This window comes from Coregonus clupeaformis, chromosome 28, assembly GCF_020615455.1.
Source record: "Coregonus clupeaformis isolate EN_2021a chromosome 28, ASM2061545v1, whole genome shotgun sequence".
In the NCBI taxonomy this organism is placed as follows: Eukaryota; Metazoa; Chordata; class Actinopteri; order Salmoniformes; family Salmonidae; genus Coregonus; species Coregonus clupeaformis.
The window spans coordinates 12,100,178-12,114,451 of NC_059219.1; positions in this window are offsets into that span (position 1 = coordinate 12,100,178).

Consider the following 14,274-nt stretch of genomic DNA (forward strand, 5'->3'; position numbering starts at 1 on the left):
AAACCTAGCGGTCAAACAGGGAAATGGTTCCAATCATTTTTCCACCATGACATAGGGGATTTTAGAAACACTTAAAATAAGGGCTGTGTTTCGTGTAGGCTAACCCTGGCGGGATGTTTTGATAACCATGTAAATCTCTCTCGGACAAGGTTACTATTTACTCTCAGATTCTAAAATGCTAATTTGCATCAAAGTAGACATCATGCAAGACTACAAATCCCTGCAAGCTCCTGCATGTCATCTCTAGCTGACACCTTTGCTAACAGGTATTGTGTCAATTTAAAACTTGCGCAAGACCTTTCACTGAATATTCCATTTTATTCATTAGTACATTTAGCTAACATTAGATAGTTAATCCAGAGATTCTTACCTTTGCCTCGATTCGGCAGTTTCCCACGGGGGGGCCAGTATGAAAAAATATATATAATAATAATGTATGCACTCACTAACTGTAAGTCGCTCTGGATAAGAGCGTCTGCTAAATGACTAAAATGTAAATGTAAAAATCATCATGGCATTTGTAGTTCTTTATGATAGCCTAATTAGCATAATTTTTTGGGGGGGTAAATCACCTTGATAAAAGTAAACTTGTCCTAGAAAGATTTGCACGGTTATCAAAACGTCATGCCAGGGTAAACCTACACAAAACACAGCCCTTATTTTAAGTGTTTAAAAAAAAAACAATGGGAAAAATGAATGGTGGAAAAACAATTGGAACCATTTTCCTGTTTGACCGCTAGGTTTTATGGGTATTATGACTCATACTGTGGTACTCTATTGAAGAATCCCTACTGCTGACCAATCACAGACGAAGGGGTGTAGATTTTGGCTCCAAACTTCGGCTTGACTCCAGAAAATGTTTTGTTTGCCTGAAAAGCCGAAAAAGAACCTCACCGAAGTCCAAAACAAACAAAAAACATCACAAATAATACAGTACATGCACAAACACTTCCAAACTGTTTTGGCTGGGAAGCATGCGGACACCTTAAGATCAGCGTCTGGGGCAACTTCACCCTACTCCATGTTTACGTCCCTAATGGCACCCTATTCCCTACATAGTGCACTACTTTGGGCCCTGGTCAAAAGTAGTGCACTACATAGGGAATAGGGTGGCATTTGGGATGCGTCCCATATAAATACTGTACATATCTGAGAGAGACTAAAAAAGTGTGCTCATTTGCACCCAGCACAATCCCAACTGAAGCCTGATGTGAGGTGATGTGAGGGCGGGCCTGTCTTGGTTTGGACCTGTTCTACTGCTTCTGAACTACTGTTTTGGTGTCTCTAATGTTCTTCTAAGATGTTGAAATAACAAGCTTTTCTAATCAAACCGCTTGTCTGTCATGTGTCACTTTTCCATAAACACACAGCTCACGTCCTCAAGATGATTATCTGTGAGATTATCATTTACTCCAGTGTGATGATCCTCAAAAGCAATCAATCAAATGTATTTATAAAGCCCTTTTTTACATCAGCAGATGTCACAAAGTGCTATACAGAAACCCAGCCTAAAACCCCAAACAGCAAGCAAGGCCGTGCCGATCTGATGTTACTTCTTCAACTCAGCCCATCTTGTTGTCAATTTAATTTAATTTTTTTATTTTACCTTTATTTAACTAGGCAAGTCAGTTAAGAACAAATTCTTATTTACAATGACGGCCTACACCGGCCAAACATGCTGGGCCAATTGTGCGCCGCCCTATGGGACTCCCAATCACGGCCGGTTGTGATACAGCCTGGAATCGAACCAGGGGGGTCTGTAGTGACGCCTCAAGCACTGAGATGCAGTGCCTTAGACCACTGCGCCACTCGGGAGCCCAGAGGATCATTCATGTATTCCTTCACTCAGAGAGGGAGAGACTCTGCTTATTCTACCACTTATCTCAACTGTTTTTCTCTTGTAGATTATTATTATTATTATTATTATTATTACTATTATTATTATTATTCTTTGAAAAGGTCACAGCAGATAGGCCACATTTATTTAAAGAGGATCCTTTGATCCAACATCCAGTCAGCTAGCCTATAAACACCTCAAGGGGACAATTCAGCAGGCCATAGAGGAAGGGGGGGGGGGATAAAACAGGCCTGTAGCCCTTCCAGTCAATACAAGCAGAGAAAGAGAATGAGAGGTGGGAAGTCAGGAAGGAAGGGAGGGATGGAGGGGAGGAGGGATACAGAGGCTATTCTCCCTCTGATGTGGTCCTGTTGACAATGGGAGGAGGGATACAGGGGCTATTCTCCCTCTGATGTGGTCCTGTTGACAATGGGAGGAGGGCTTGACACCTTGCTCTCGGTTCTAGCAGGTAGATAGCTCCTCCTGTCCTATCCGGACCTCTCTAGTCCTGAGTGGAGACCGATGGTGGTGGAAGAAGGAGGCTGTATCCCAAATGGCACCCTATTCCCTATGTAGAGCATTACTTTTGACCAGGGCCCATAGTGCCATTTGAGACACAGCCCTGTCCTCTCCTGAGGAGAGACCCTCCCTCCCTGTCTCTCTCCTCGCTGCCTCCCTCCCTGTCTTCTTCTCTCCTCCCTCCCTCCCTGTCTCTCCTCTCGCTGCCTCCCTCCCTCCCGGTCTTCTTCTCTCCTCCTTCCCTCTCTCCCTCCCTGTCTTCTTCTCTCCTCCCTCCCTCCCTGTCTCTCCTCTCGCTGCCTCCCTCCCTCCCGGTCTTCTTCTCTCCTCCTTCCCTCCCTCCCTCCCTGTCTTCTTCTCTCCTCCCTCCCTCCCTATGTCTCTCCTCTCACTGCTTCCCTCCTTGTCTTCTTCTCTCCTCCCTCCCTCCCTGTCTTCTTCTCTCCTCCCTCCCTCCCTCCCTCCATGTCTTCTTCTCTCCTCCCTCCCTCCCTCCCTCCCTCCCTCCCTCCCTCCCTCCCTCCCTCCCTCCCTGTCTTCTTCTCTCCTCCTTCCCTCCCTCCCTGTCTCTCCCCTCCCTCCCTCCCTCCTCCCTCCCTGTCTCCCCTCCCTCCCTCCCTCCCTGTCTTCTTCTCTCTCTCCCTCCCTCCCTCCCTCCCTGTCTTCTTCTCCCTCCCTCCCTCCCTCCCTCCCTCCCTCCCTCCCTCCCTCCCTCCCTCCCTCCCTCCCTCCCTCCCTCCCTCCCTCCCTGTCTCTGCCCTCCCTCCCTCCCTCCCTCCCTGTCTTCTTCTCTCCTCCCTCCCTCCCTGTCTTCTTCTCTCTTTCCCTCCCTCCCTCTCTTTCCCTCCCTCCCTTTAGAGCAGATGAAGAGAGAATCATACAGGTGGATGGGATCTGCTCTGAACTAACCAGTAGAGCAGATGAAGAGAGAATCACACAGGTGGATGGGATCTGCTCTGAACTAACCAGTAGAGCAGATGAAGAGAGAATCACACAGGTGGATGGTATCTGCTCTGAACTAACCAGTAGAGCAGATGAAGAGAACCACCAGAATAAATACATGGAAATCTGGCAACTCGAACTGTCAGCACAAGCAGCTCACATATGTTGTACTGGCCTTTCTTGAAATAACACTTGATGTCGTGTGTTTGTCGTACCTAGCAGTTTCTTTGTTACATTCCCTACAGTTGAGTCACGCTTCAATCTTTGTTGGCACGTTCCTCTTGCAGTGTGAGAGTCTGATTTTCCTTCTGGAATGTTCTCCCATCTCCACAGAGGAACTCTAGAGCTCTGTCAGAGTGACCATCGGGTTCACCTCCCTGACCAAGGCCCTTCTCCCCCGATTGCTCAGTTTGGCCGGGCGGCCAGCTCTAGGAAGAGTCTTGGTGGTTCCAAACTTCTTCCATTTAAGAATGATGGAGGCCACTGTGTTCTTGGGGATCTTCTATGCTGCAAAAAGCGATTGGTACCCTTCCCCAGATCTGTGCCTCATGGCTTGGTTTTTGCTCTGACATGTACTGTCAACTGTGGGACCTTATATAGACAGGTGTGTGCCTTTCCAAATCATGTCCAATCAATTGAATTTACCACAGGTGGACTCCAATCAAGTTGTAGAAATCTCAAGGATGATCAATGGAAACAGGATGCACCTGAGCTCAATTTCGAGTCTCATAGCAAAGGGTCTGAATACTTATGTAAATAAGATATTTCTGTTTTTTATTTTTTATAAATGTGCTAACATTTCTAAAAACCTGTTTTCACTTAGTCATTATGGGGTATTTTGTGTAGATTGCTGATGATTTTTTTTTTTTTAATCAATTTTAGAATAAGGCTGTAAAGTAACAAAATGTGGAAAAGTCAAGTGGTCTGAATACTTTCCGAAGGCATGGTATGTGGATACCTGCTCGTCGAACATCTAATTAAAAAATCACGGGCATTAATATGGAGTTGGTCCCCCCTTTGCTGCTATAACAGCCTCCACACTTCTGGGAAGGCTTTCCACTAGATGTTGGAACATTGCTGCGGGGACTTGCTTCCATTCAGCAACGAGCATTAGTGAGGTCGGGGACTGATGTTGGGCGATTAGACCTGGCTCGCAGTCGGCTTTCCAATTAATTGCAAAGGTGTTCGATGGGGTTGAGGTCAGGGCTCTGTGCAGGCCAGTCAAGTTTTTCCACACCAATCTCGACAAATCATTTCTGTATGGACCTCACTTTGTGCACGGCGGCATTGTCATGCTGAAACAGGAAAGGGCCTTCCCCAAACTGTTGACTCAAAGTTAGAAGCACAGAATTGTCTAGAATGTCATTGTATGCTGTAGCGTTAAGATTTCCCTTCACTGGAACTAAGGGGCCTAGCCCAAACCATGAAAAACAGCCCCAGACCATTATTCCTCCTCCACCAAACTTTACAGTTGGCACTATGCATTGGGGCAGGTAGCGTTCTCCTGGCATCCTCCAAACCCAGATTCGTGCGTGGGACTGCCAGATGGTGATGCGTGATTCATCACTCCAGAGAACACGTTTCCACTGCTCCAGAGACCAATGGTGGCGAGCTTTACAAATCAAATCAAATCAAATTGTATTTGTCACATGCGCCGAATACAACAGGTGTAGACCTCACCGTAAAATGCTTACTTACAAGCCCTTAACCAACAATGCAGTTCAAGAAATAGAGTTAAGAAAATATTTACTAAATAAACTGAAGTTAAAAAATAATTAAAGTTACACAATAAAATAACAAGAACGAGGCTATATACAGGGGGTAACGGTACCGAGTCAATGTGCGGGGGTACAGGTTAGTCGAGGTAATTTGTACATGTAGGTAGGGGTAAAGTGACTATGCATAGATAATAAACAGCGAGTAGCAGCAGTGTAAAAACAAAGGGGGGTTGGTCAATGTAAATAGTCTGGGTGGCCATTTGATTAATTGTTCAGCAGTCTTATGGCTTGGGGGTAGAAGCTATTAAGGAGCCTTTTGGACCTAGACTTGGCGCTCCGGTACCGCTTGCCGTGCGGTAGCAGAGAGAACAGTCTATGACTTGGGTGACTGGAGTCTTTGACAATTTTTTGGGCCTTCCTCTGACAAAGCCTAGTATATAGGTCCTGTATGGCAGGAAGCTTGGCCCCAGTGATGTACTGGGCCGTACGCACTACCCTCTGTAGAGCCTTACGGTCAGATGCCTAGCAGTTACCATACCAGGTGGTGATGCAACTGTTCAGGATGCTCTTGATGGTGCAGCTGGGGACCCATGCCAAATCTTTTTAGTTTCCTGAGAGGGAAAAGGTGTTGTCATGCCCTCTTCACGATTGTCTTGGTGTGTTTGGACCATAAAAGTTTGGAACTTGAAACTCTCGACCCGCTCCACTACAGCCCTTTCAATGTGAATGGGAGCGTGTTCAGCCCTCCTTTTCCTGTAGTCCATGATCAGCTCCTTTGTCTTGCTCACGTTGAGGGAGAGGTTGTTGTCCTGGCACCACACTGCCAGGTCTCTGACCTCCTCCCTATAGGCTGTTTCATCGTTGTCGGTGATCAGGCCTACCACTGTTGTGTCGTCAGCAAACTTAATGATGGTGTTGGAGTCGTGCTTGGCCACGCAGTCGTGGGTGAACAGGGAGTACAGGAGGGGACTGAGCACACACCCCTGAGGGGCCCCCGTGTTGAAGATCAGCGTGGCAGATGTGTTGTTGCCTACCCTTACCACCTGGGGACAGCCCGTCAGGAAGTCCAGGATCCAGTTGCAGAGGGAGGTGTTTAGTCCCAGGGTCCTTAGCTTAGTGATGAGCTTTGTGGGCACTATGGTGTTGAACGCTGAGCTGTAGTCAATGAACAGCATTCTCACGTAGGTGTTCCTTTTGTCCAGGTGGGAAAGGACAGTGTGGGGTGCGATTGTGATTGCGTTATCTGTGGATCTGTTGGGGCGGTATGCGAATTGGAGTGGGTCTAGGGTCTTGGGCACAGGGACTATGGTGTTATGCTTGAAACATGTAGGTATTACAGGGAGAGGTTAAAAATGTCAGTGAAGACACATCAAATCAAATGTTATTTGCCACGTGCGCTGAATACAACAGGTGTAGACCTTAGAGTAAAATACGTACTTACAAGCCCTTAACCAACAATGCAGTTATTAAGAAAATAAAAAAAGTGTTAAGCGCATGCTCTGAGAACACGTCCTGGTAATCCGTCTGGCCCTGTGGCCTTGTGAATGTTGACCTGTTTAAAGGTCTTGCTCACATCGGCTACGGCGAGCGGGATCACACAGTCGTCCGGAACAGCTGGTGCTTTCATGCATGCTTCAGTGTTGCTTGCCTCGACGTGAGCATAAAAGGCATTTACACCACTCCAGCCGACGTTTGGCATTGCGCATGGTGATCTTAGGCTTGTGTGCGGCTGCTCGGCCATAGAAACCCATTTCATGAAGCTCCCGACGAACAGTTCTTGTGCTGACGTTGCTTCCAGAGGCAGTTTGAAACTTGGTAGTGAGTGTTGCAACCGAGGACAGACAGTTTTTACACGCTTCAGCACTCGCCGGTCCCGTTCTGTGAGCTTGTGTGGCCTACCAATTCACGGCTGAGCCGTTGTTGCTCCTAGAAGTTTCCACTTCACAATAACAGCACTTACAGTTGACCGGGGCAGCTCTAGCAGGGCAGAAATTTGACGAACTGACTTGTTGGAAAGGTGGCATCCTATGACGGTGCCACATTGAACGTCACTGAGCTCTTCCGTATGGGCCATTCTACTGCCAATATTTGTCTATGGAGATTACATGGCTGTGTGCTCGATTTTATACACCTGTCAGCAACGGATGTGACTGAAATAGCCGAATCCACTAATTTGAAGGGGTGACCACACACTTTTGTATATATAGTGTAGGTACATGCTTATTAAAGTATATGTTGTATACAAATTATATAGGATAATTAGGATGTCAATATATAATATTGTAACCTAGCACTTGTAATAGCAGTAAGTAGGCTAAGCTCTACTGTAGTAGCCTGTCGAAGCACAAACACTGATATTTAGCTTAGGCCTATTAGTTAGAATCAGAGGTCATCCATTTTATGGGTGTGACCCAGGCATGCAGAAAGTAGCAGCATTTAAAGTTAATGTTAGATCTTTTAAATGATTTATAAGATAAACATTGGGTGAATGACACACCTTGTAAATAGTTAGGAAGGCACCACACGGGGGTCCTGTGACTTCAGAGGGGGACAAATGGAGACATCGCTCAGACACAATAGCAGTAGCACTTCAAAGACTGTCTGCCTGAAAGAGACAGAAGAGAAGAGACAGCCAGGAAAGGAAAATCAACAGAGAAGGTCACTGATATGTTACAACTCTGGTAAGCTACCGTTGGTACGTCCCAATGGCACCCCATTCCCTATCTACTGCACTACATTTGACCAGGGCACTATATAGGGAATAGGGTACCATTTGGGACGTAACAATAGGCTACTGTAATGTAGCCTAGACTACATTCTAAGCTACTAAAATTAAGAAGTAACTGAAATAATTTATGTATAGAGGTAGCTTGTCCAAAAACCCAAAAATATAGAGGCTATACCATATGCCTTCCCTGAATATTTGACATCAGTTTAAATAATGTCTGGGCTATTACATGTATATTCCAGTCATTAGCGGAAGCTGTTATCCAAAGCGACTTACAAATAGTGCATTAATTAAATAGCCCAGACATTATTTAGGCCTTAGCTAAATGTCAGTGTTTGTGCTTCGATAGGCTACTATAGTAGAGCTTAGCCTATTTAGCGGTATTACAAGTGTTAGGTTACAATATTATACAGTACCAGTCAAAAGTTTGGACACGCCTACTCATTCAAGGGTTTTTCTTTATTTTTACTATTTTCTACATTGTATAATAGTGACGACATCAAAACTATGAAATAACACATCATGTAGTAACCAAAAAAGTGTTTTCAAGATATATTTTATATTTGAGTTTCTTAAAATAGTCACCATTTGCCTTGATGACTGCTTTGCACACACTCTTGGCATTCTCTCAACCAGCTTCACCTGGAATGCTTTTCCAACAGTCTTGAAGGAGTTCCCACATATGCTGAGCACTTGTTGGCAGCTTTTCCTTTACTCTGCCGTCCGACTCATTCCAAACCATCTCAATTGGGTTGAGGTCGGGGGATTGTGGAGGCCAGGTCATCTGATGCAGCACTCCATCACTCTCCTTCTTGATAAAATAGCCCTTACACAGCCTGGAGGTGTGGTGGGTCATTGTCCTGTTGAAAAACAAATGATAGTCCCACTAAGCGCAAACCAGATGGGATGGCGTATCGCTGCAGAATGCTGTGGTAGCTATGCTGGTTAAGTGTGCCTTGAATTCTAAATATATCACAGACAGTGTCACCAACAAAGCACCCTCACACATTTACATTACATTTTAGTCATTTAGCAGACGCTCTTATCCAGAGCGACTTACAGTTAGTGAGTGCACACATTTTTTCATACTGGCCCCCCGTGGGAATCGAACCCACAACCCTGGCGTTGCAAACGCCATGCTCTACCAACTGAGCTACACGGGGCCAACACCTCCTCCTCCATGCTTTACGGTGGGAACTACACATGCGGAGATCATCCATTCACCCACACCACGTCTCACAAAGACACGCCGGTTGGAACCAAAAATCTCCAATTTGGACTCCAGACCAAAGGACAAATTTCCACCGGTTTAATGTCCATTGCTTGTATTTCTTGGCCCAAGCAGGTCTCTTCTTCTTATTGGTGACCTTTAGTAGTGGTTTCTTAGCAGCAATTTGACCATGAAGGCCTGATTCACGCAGTCTCCTCTGAACAGTTGATGTTGAGATGTGTCTGTTACTTGAACTCTGTGAAGCATTTATTTGGGCTGCAATTTCTGAGGCTGGTAACTCTAATGAACTTATCCTCTGCAGCAGAGGTAACTTTGGTCTTCCATTCCTGTGGCGGTCCTCATGAGAGCCAGTTTCATCATAGCGCTTTATGGTTTTTGCGATTGCACTTGAAGAAACTTTCAAAGTGCCATCACTAATACATTAGAGGCTGCTGCTGCCTATTGAAATCACTGGCCACTTAAAGAAATGGAACACTAGTCACGTTAATAATGTTTACATATCTTGCACTACTCATCTCATATGGATATACTGCATTCTATTCTATAATATTCTACTGTATCTTAGTCCATGCCGCTCTGTCATTGCTTGTCCATATATGTATATATTCTTAAATTCCATTCCTTACTAGATTTGTGTGTATTGGGTATATGTTGTGAAATTGTTAGATATTATTTGTTAGATATTACTTCACTGTCGGAGGTAGAAGCACAAGCATTTCGCTACACCCGCAATAACATCTGGTAAACACGTGTATGTGACAAATAAAATTTGATTTGATTTTAAAGTTCTTGACATTTTCCGTATTGACTGACCTTCATGTCTTAAAGTAATGATGGACTGTCGTTTCTCTTTGCTTATTTGAGCTGTTCTTGCCATAATATGGACTTGCTCTTTTGCCAAATAGGGCTATCTTCTGTATACCCCCCTACCTTGTCACAACTCAACTGATTGGCTCAAACGCATTAAGAAGGAAAGAAATTCCACAAATTAACTTTTAAGAAGGCACACCTGTTAATTGAAATGCATTCCACATGACTACCTCATGAAACTGGTTGAGAGAATGCCAAGAGTGTGCAAAGCAGTCATCAAGGCAAAGGGTGGCTATTTGAAGAATCTCTAATATACAATATATTGTGAATTTTTTAACACTGTTTTTTTAAATGATTTGATTTGTAATTATTATTTATATTTATTTTGTCATTTTTGTATTAATTTTTTTATTATTATTATTATTATTAATTTTTTTTGGGGGGGGGGAATGGATCAGCTTAATATTGCAGATAGATTGTATCTTCTATCAATGTAATTGTCTGCATCACTTCCAATCCCCCATGTTTTTATTTTTTATTTTTTTATATATACAGTGGGGAAAAAAAGTATTTAGTCAGCCACCAATTGTGCAAGTTCTCCCACTTAAAAAGATGAGAGAGGCCTGTAATTTTCATCATAGGTACACGTCAACTATGACAGACAAATTGAGAAAAAAAAATCCAGAAAATCACATTGTAGGATTTTTAATGAATTTATTTGCAAATTATGGTGGAAGATAAGTATTTGGTCACCTACAAACAAGCAAGATTTCTGGCTCTCACAGACCTGTAACTTCTTCTTTAAGAGGCTCCTCTTTCCTCCACTCGTTACCTGTATTAATGGCACCTGTTTGAACTTGTTATCAGTATAAAAGACACCTGTCCACAACCTCAAACAGTCACACTCCAAACTCCACTATGTCCAAGACCAAAGAGCTGTCAAAGGACACCAGAAACAAAATTGTAGACCTGCACCAGGCTGGAAAGACTGAATCTGCAATAGGTAAGCAGCTTGGTTTGAAGAAATCAACTGTGGGAGCAATTATTAGGAAATGGAAGACATACAAGACCACTGATAATCTCCCTCGATCTGGGGCTCCACGCAAGATCTCACCCCGTGGGATCAAAATGATCACAAGAACGGTGAACAAAAATCCCAGAACCACACGGGGGGACCTAGTGAATGACCTGCAGAGAGCTGGGACCAAAGTAACAAAGCCTACCATCAGTAACACACTACGCCGCCAGGGACTCAAATCCTGCAGTGCCAGACGTGTCCCCCTGCTTAAGCCAGTACATGTCCAGGCCCGTCTGAAGTTTGCTAGAGTGCATTTGGATGATCCAGAAGAGGATTGGGAGAATGTCATATGGTCAGATGAAACCAAAATATAACTTTTTGGTAAAAACTCAACTCGTCGTGTTTAGAGGACAAAGAATGCTGAGTTGCATCCAAAGAACACCATACCTACTGTGAAGCATGGGGGTGGAAACATCATGCTTTGGGGCTGTTTTTCTGCAAAGGGACCAGGACGACTGATCCGTGTAAAGGAAAGAATGAATGGGGCCATGTATCGTGAGATTTTGAGTGAAAACCTCCTTCCATCAGCAAGGGCATTGAAGATGAAACGTGGCTGGGTCTTTCAGCATGACAATGATCCCAAACACACCGCCCGGGCAACGAAGGAGTGGCTTCGTAAGAAGCATTTCAAGGTCCTGGAGTGGCCTAGCCAGTCTCTAGATCTCAACCCCATAGAAAATCTTTGGAGGGAGTTGAAAGTCCGTGTTGCCCAGAGACAGCCCCAAAACATCACTGCTCTAGAGGAGATCTGCATGGAGGAATGGGCCAAAATACCAGCAACAGTGTGTGAAAACCTTGTGAAGACTTACAGAAAATGGTTGACCTGTGTCATTGCCAATAAAGGGTATATAACAAAGTATTGAGAAACTTTTGTTATTGACCAAATACTTATTGTCCACCATAATTTGCAAATAAATGTATTAAAAATCCTACAATGTGATTTTCTGGATTTTTTTTTCTCATTTTGTCTGTCATAGTTGACGTGTACCTATGATGAAAATTACAGGCCTCTCTCATCTTTTTATGTGGGAGAACTTGCACAATTGGTGGCTGACTAAATACTTTTTTCCCCCACTGTATACTCCCCTTTATTACTTTTCAACCCCACCATCCTTTCCCTACTTGGAGTAAATTAGTGAACAACAATGCCCAGGCCTCTACTTCCCGTCTATACTTACTATCTACACCTTATGGACAGAGTTCATTTTACAATAATTCTATTATATATATATATATATATATATATATATATATATATATATATATATATATATATATATTTATTTATTTTTTGCTCCTGAACTTCTTCTACTCTCAACCTCTCCGATCATTTTCATGATGTCCATCCGGTTGCTTCTATATGCCATATCTTTCTAACTGTGCTCTATCCCAAAAGCTCCCAACATACAACCTATATACTTATTATGGACACAGTATGCTTACATTATTAGCTATCTTTGTTATTATTTGTTGTTATTTGTTATTAGTCCCATCCTTCAACTCTATTCAATACCCCCCATCTATCTCTTAACACCATCCATATAGGATTTCTATTTGCCATATATATTTCAACCGTACTGTGATGTTTTACAAACGTTCTGAACCTTTCTATTCTCATTGCTTCTACAGATTGTGAATTAAAAATAAACTTTTTGCTAAAAGTATTATTATATTATTGATTGATTGACTATGACTTTTCAGATCACCCAGTAATGCTATCTGCAAGGTTAGTTCCAGGTAAATATTGCAATCCTTTAGCCATTCCTGGACCTGTGTCCAAAAACAAGCTACAAATGGACAGAACCAAAACAAATGATCTAATGATTCTGTCTCTTCACAGCAAAATCTGCAGAGCTGGGAAGATTGTATCCCCCATATAAATAACATTCTATTGGTAGCAATAATTTTATATAATAATTTAAATTGAAATATTCTAATTTTTGAATCCGGTGTCGTTTTTCGTGTCAGTTCATAAACACTATGCCATGGGATCGGTACATCAAAGATCTCTTCCCAACTATTTTGCAATCTAAATGGGACGGCTGTCAATCCTTTGGTCCTTACATTTTACATTTACATTTTAGTCATTTAGCAGACGCTCTTATCCAGAGCGACTTACAGTTAGTGAGTGCATACATTATAATTTTTTTATACTGGAGTCGAACCCACAACCCTGGCGTTGCAAATGCCATGCTCTACCAACTGAGCTACATCCTTTAAGTGAAACTGATATACTTTTTTATTTATCACAGTTTTCCTTAACCAATTATGTTCTTTAATGCAAGGCCGACAGACAAGTTCCTTACTTTCTCCCCCTTCCACTTTCCTCTTCCACTTTTGCGGTAAGGCTGCAATTATTTGGTTGTAATTTTGGGTAGAGCAGACATTTCCATATGTTTTTGTTAGCTGCATGTGCGACATAACTCCACCAGTCCTACCGATGATATAATTTACGAAGATTATACCTTTTTTAAACATTCTGTCAAAAAATTAAGGTTTTTTGTCAATTAGTATATTTGAGTTTAACCACAATATTTGTTGCATTATTTGTTCTGTCGTTTCTGGAGGATTAAATTGAAATTGCAACCAACTTTCTATGGCTTGTTTTAGAAATAGTGACATTTGGGAGATTATTTCCTTTTCAAATAACTGAAAGTGAGAGGTTGTAATCTGAATAAAGGGAAAAAGGCCTTTCTTGAACATTGGGTGAGACAATCTTACTAATTTGCTTGAGAACCAGTTCGGATTTAAGTATAACTTTTGTATGACTGAAGCTTTTAGTGATAGGTCTAATGCTTTAATATTTAATAATTTCTGTCCTCCGAATTCATATTCATTATATAAATATGCTCTTTTAATTTTGTCTGGCTTGCCGTTCCAAATAAAATTGAATTTTTTTTTTCTAAAGAGTTAATCAGGGTGATTTTTCCACACTGTTTACTACATGATTCCAAATGTGTTATTTCATAGTTTTGATGTCTTCACTATTATTCTACAATGAAAAATTGTAAAAAAATAAATAAAGAAAAACCCTTGAATGAGTAGGTGTGTCCAAACGTTTGACTTGTAGTGTACATTGAATCCTAATTATCCTATATACTTTATATACAACATATTATAATTTTATAAGCATGTACTTGTTTACCTATATACAAAAAATATAGGCTATTATTTGTGTTATTTATGTTAATAAGAAAGACAGTCTCTTGGAAAAATAACAAGGGTTTTAAAAATTAAGACCGCAAAATACAGCCTAGGCTACATAAAAGTCCGACCTTCCATTTTTTAAACAGAATCCAAAGGCAATTTCCGTAATTTATCCCCTTTGTTAATTACAGGGTATCAAGTTTCTTTACCATTTGAATATCACTTCAATGTGTTTATTGCCGTCGCGTATCAGCCAATCACAAA